The sequence below is a fragment of the Lissotriton helveticus genome, chromosome 1_1, assembly GCF_964261635.1.
Source record: "Lissotriton helveticus chromosome 1_1, aLisHel1.1, whole genome shotgun sequence".
NCBI lineage: Eukaryota > Metazoa > Chordata > Amphibia > Caudata > Salamandridae > Lissotriton > Lissotriton helveticus.
In genome coordinates this window covers 1,419,964,359-1,419,970,358 of record NC_136057.1, presented here as the reverse complement: position 1 = coordinate 1,419,970,358, position 6,000 = coordinate 1,419,964,359, and positions in this window count along the sequence as shown.

The window sequence follows — 6,000 nt, the reverse complement described above, 5'->3', positions numbered from 1 at the left end:
GGTCCACACTTACCAAGGTACACATCCACATCATGCATGTATAATCCAGAAAATTGGTCCACAGCTGGTGACAGCCTCCATGCCCCTAATGGTCAATTTGCGCCAGAAGGAGCAATGGTCTTTCCCCTTGACTGGTGATAACAGAGTCTCCCATTTAGCCAATTCTCAGTCTCTCTTGGCCCTTGATATCAATGCTTTATATAGGGACTGGGCTTCCTCAATTAAAAGCCTATTTCCACCATCAATATCTTCAGTTAAGGTATGTCTTGCAGTTTCTCATGCTCTCGTATACCAGGATACCTTGTTTATCCTTTTTGGAAGAGACCTGCATTCGACTAAGAACAGTTTCTTAAGTGAACCTAACATTGAGTTATGAATATCAGTTTGGCTCGCTAAGGAGGCAGAGTCACACGGTGTCACCCCCAAAGTCTGCACAACATCCAGCCCACAAGCGACCACCTAATAAATCTGCCTCCGGATATCCAGAGAGTCAACCTCTGTGCTCCTTGTTAGCCTTCTACAATTACTTGAGGGCATGAGCCTCCTATCAGAAGGTTTATTATTAGGACTAGATTTAATATAACCAGTGTTCCCAGGGTAAGAACCAAAGCAATGCCATCAATATCCTGCCGAAGGATCATCTCCATATCATGAAAGGCCATAATCTAATAGCCAACGGGATATAATCAATAAGGCTAGTGGGGCCCTGACGATTTAAAGTATGCCTCCCCTAGGTGTCAGATAACGCTTTCCCACTACCAGTTCGTAAGCCATTGCTTAATGAGAAAGCATATAACTGTGGGGCAATAGCTGACCACTTAATAATAGGTGGAAGGGAAAGTACAGGCACCGCCCAAACTCCGACTTCCTCACAATTTAGGGTGTTGGAATCAATACAGAGGGCCTCAAAACTTCAATTCAAATCGCCTGCCACAATTTTAAAATAGCCTCGGAGGAGAGATAGCAGGTGGGCATTAATCGAATCAATGATACCTAAATAGACATAACTACCCCCGGGCCTCCAATTAACATAAATTATGTTAGTTTCCCCAGAAGAGAACTGCAGATTAAGCCACACAGAACATCCGAGGAGCCAACATTGATGACTTTGAGTGCACAGAACAACGTTTTTGTGATCCAAATTATAAGACCTCCTGAAGGCCTGCCTTTCCCTGATGATGAAGAAGGTCAGCCAGAACACGCAAAACCAGCCTGAAACTGGGAAGATCGAGCCCATGTCTCTTGAAACAGATAAATGTTATATCCTCTAACAAATTTACACCAATCAGGGCAGGAGAGATTATTCTTGATACCCTCAAGATTCCAAGAGGCATTCTTTGTATGAATAGAACCAATGGCCACAAGTACATCAGTGGGTGTTGGAATAAAGGAATGCTGAATAACATCAACTACAGGAGGTAGTATGTTATGTTAAACATACTTCTAAAGCGCTCAAATACCCAGAGTTGTCTTTTGGCCTTCTCTGCATGTGCAGATTAGGAGAAAGCTTAAAGGTTCCCAAATAATCATGTTTTTAATGCTTTCCTAAAGGATAGCAGGCTGATCATGGAATTGACAAGCAAAGGTAAGGAGTTCCACACCTTAGCTGTGCAGATAAAAAAAGTTCTTCCATCACACAGGGAGAGTTTGAACTTGGGGATTATACCGCTTTGTGCCCCAGAGGAGTGCAGGGTCCTGCTTGGACAGTACCACTTGAAGGTCTGTTTGAGATATTCCGGGCCCATGTCATGTAATGTTTTATAGGCAATGCATAAGACCTCAAAACTGATCATTTGCCTGACTGGCAGCCAATGTAATTTCCGAATGGCTTGAGAGACGGAGTGAAATTTGGGAATCCCTAGCAGTGGTCATGCTGACGTATTTTGTAATGTTTGAAATGTATTCAGTAGTTTTTGCTACATATTTAGCTAAAGGCCATCGCCATAACCTATTTTTGATAGTATTAGTGAGGTGACTACTGTTTTCTGTGAATCAAGCGAAATATATGGGAGGATTTTTTTTTTATATAGTCCTTAGTTTATTGAAGGATGCAGAGATGACAACATTGACTTGATCACTCCGGTAAGATTATTATCTACTATCACTCCATGATTCCTAGCTTTTCTCACTGGAATCAGAGGAGTTCCCAATTCCTGCAGCCCCCAATACGAGGACCAGAAAGCGACCTGATATCCAAACAGGATAACCTCCGTCTTCTCAGAATTTAATTCCATCCAGTTGTTATTCGTCCCATTGCTCACTGCATGCATGTAGTTATGTAATTTACACTGGGCTAAAAAAGCATCCTTGTGACACTCCACACAATAGTAGAAAGGGTGCGGAGACAAAGTCCTCCGCAACAGATTGTTCTTGCCCAGACAGAAAGGATCTCAGGAGGGCAAGTGCAGCCCCTGTGATCCTTATAGTGTGAAGACAGTCAATCAACAGTTCGTGATTGACCGCATCCAATGCTGCAGATAGGTTGAGCAAGACAAGGGCCGCTCTTCCTACTTGACACAGGGCAGCCCTTATCTCTTCTGTTTCCACAATCAAGGTTCTGTACCCACTTCTAAATCCGACCTAGTATAAGATACAAGCTTGAATTCATACCCTTAAATACATTAAGGACTAGCAACCCACCCTCTCCCAGTGACAGAAAGCTTCAATTGTTAATATCAAGAACCAGTCATGGGGAAGTATCTGTTTGCAGTGGAGACTTAAAAAAACCCAGGCTCATCCAATCATGCAGGCAAAGAGCCTTTACAGACCACTGTCTGGGAGGAGCAGGTTTGTAGAAAAAACTTAGGGGAACAACACTGACAGCTGCTTCAAGCTTGCTGATTGTAAATGTAAATTGATACTTGTATAGCGCACTACTCACCCGCAAGGGTCTCAAGGCGCTTGTACGAATACCGCTGTGGAACCCATCCTGGCTTTCCCTGTGAGGTGTCCACTCCTGGGCAACCCCAAGGTGGAGACCAGGCATCCTTAGCGTTGTGGGGATTAAGCAAGCGATTGCCCAGAGTTGCAGAGTGGGACTCCATGATTGGAATAGGCACCGAGGTGAGAATTATCATGTCCATGGAATTTTGAGCCCAAGACCCGTCGAGGCGGGGAATTGAACCCTGGTCCCGGGCTAGACCTCTGCATCAAGGTCTGCCGCTCTAACCATTGAGCCACACTTCTCCACTGGATCCAGATTGGATTACTCGCTGGGCCCTGCCCAATTGTCTACAGTTATACAGCTATGATAACACAGTCTCCTTCTATGTGCTTTGATGAGGAACCAATCCACTCAACTCTCCTCACTAGTAGAGTGTCATGGTACTCAGAAATGGAAAAATTAGAATGTTGAGACAACCAGTGGCCCACTTTGTTTTAAGCTGTAGAAACGACTCATCCCCAATTGGAGGAAAAGACGGGACTCCAATCATTACTGTAACATATGGACAACAATCAGAGGGCAAATCCAGGCATGGCTGAGTGCGGAGTGGGCATTTATATAAGGTTTTTGCTTGGGGCGCTGCTTGGTTGGGGTTTAGTAATCCCTCCTTTTCCTGCTAACTATAACCATCTGATCCAGATCTCAAAGTTCTCATATTCTCTGCCCCCACTAACGGATGCATCCTAGTTAGCAATTGTGGAAAGTGGACCAGTGGATGACAGGGGCCATGGGTGACCAGTACATCTAGCGGCAACTGAAGCGACCCAGTTGATGCTGGCATTGCTGGGCATCGAGGAGTTGAACAGGGGGCTGGTTAGATACTGGATGAGAAAACAATACATTGAGTTTACTTGAAAGATCCAAAATAATGTCCTCTAGTGATCGTATTTTATCCACCAGGGAAACAATTGAAGAAGTCGCAATAGATTTGACTTTCTCCATGGCGCTCACCCAATCAAAGTTTGACATTGCGCCATTCCCCCACCAGTGATTGGGGGTGTTGTCTCTGACTGCAATGATGTGGGCCCTGCCAGAGTACAGAAATTGTCTGCAGAATGAGCAGCTGATCTATGTTTTGGAGCCTACAAAGATACAACACCCTGTTTTGTTTTTCTCTTCTTTGTACCTCAGGGACGGCAAGGATTAGGGGCAGATTTACAAGCCCCTTGCGCCTCATTTACGCCACCGTTGCGTCACTTTTGTGACGCAGCGGCGGCGCAAGACCAGTTCCATGCTGCGGGGTATTTACAATGTGACGCATCTGGGAGATGCGTCATGTTGTAAAGCCCTGCGCCAGAAGTAGGCGTTCCTGCACAGGGGGGGGGGGGCTTTCCGGCGCAGGAACGCCTCCTAAAAGTGGCTGAGTGAAATCTACAAGATTTCACTCCTCAGTCACTTTTGAGCCCATGCTGCGTCAAAACCCTGCACCTGCTTGAAGCAGGTGTAAGGATTGACGCAGTATTTGAAAGATAGGGCACCCTAGAGCCTTGCTGTAGCTGCGTCGCGCAACGCAACTCCAGCAATGCGCCGCCTTTACGGCACAGATGCGTCATGCATGGTGCATCCATGGTGGCGGAGCCGTGAAAAACAATAACTGGTGCATCCCTGGGTATGCGCCAGTTATTGTAAATCTGCCCCTAAGTGTTGTAGGAGCAGCACAGTTCAGAAGAGTTTTTGATAGATTACCAGGGGAGAACAGAAGGGCTTGAGCTGTGGCAGCAGCAAGAGGTAAACTGTCAAAATTACTGGAACCAATATCAAAGACTTCGAGGAGATGAGGTGCCAGACTCGATATTGGGTTGCTCAGCCCCACGCCCTGATTGAGGGACAACCGCCTCTTTGCCAAGTCAATTTCTTTAGCGATGACACCTACAGCACAGGCTAAAAATGGATCAAGCGAAGTGCCCAAGTGAGTCTTTGTAGTTCCACTGTCTTATCCCCAATCTGTTTCCTTTTACCCATGATTTCTGACTAAGGTGCACAGTGAGCGCAGATCATCAAGCCAAGGCAGCGGAGCAAAGCAAACTTGACAGATAGAATCACCAGTACTAATTAATACCAGCCCCTGCCATGAGGGGTGGCCCAACCAGTCTATGACGGTGAAGACGGGCCCAGCATTGGACCACTCTTCACCCGGGCACACACTGGTGTGCGTCCCGTGCGGTGGGATCCTTATGACTCTTTTAAGCATGATCTATAGCCCTCTGGCTCCGCTTGCTGCAGGGGTGGCTGGGGGATGTAGTCCCACTGCAGTCATGGGAGAAAACAAAGTTTGGCAATGCAGGCTGAGGAAACTGCTGTTGTTCACACCCGCATTGCGGGATCCTTATGGCACTTTCAAGCATAATTTGTAGCCATCTGGCACCGCCTGCTGCAAGGAAGTTTGAGGAATGAAGTCCCATCCCTGTCACAGATGAGAGCAAAGTTTGGCAATGCCTGCTGGAGAACCGCCATTGTAAGATAATTTAGGGCTGGATGTATGAAGCATTTTTGCACTCGCAAACGGCCATTGAAATGTTTGTGAGTGCAAAAATGCTTTTTGTGATGTACAAAATTCAATTTGATTTTTGGTAACTTGCTACCAAATCACAATTTGGATTTTACGATTCGGTATTTGGAAGGGGTGTGCTGAGAGTGTCCCTTCCTAATACCGAATTGGAATGGTATATACAAATGTTTTGCAACTGAAACTCAATTGCTTAGCATTTGCAATTTACCGGTTGGAAAAATATTTTTTAAGAGCATGCAATGGTCCACTGCCTCACTTAAAAAATGAAACTTCAAAGCTTCTTATAAGAAAAACAGGCTGTGTTAAAAAAAATAAGATTGGTTTATTTAAAAGCAATCACAGCCATAGTGGTCTGCTGACCCCATCAGGCCACCATCCCTGTAATGACAGCGAATCCCATTGGGTAACAAATTGGTACCTACCTCATTAATATTTATGAGGTAGGTCATTTTGCGATGAGTAATGAAACTCAAAAGATTTTTATACAATAGGAATAGTGATTTCATAATTGCAATTTGCAAAAAATTGCAATTAGGTAATCACTATT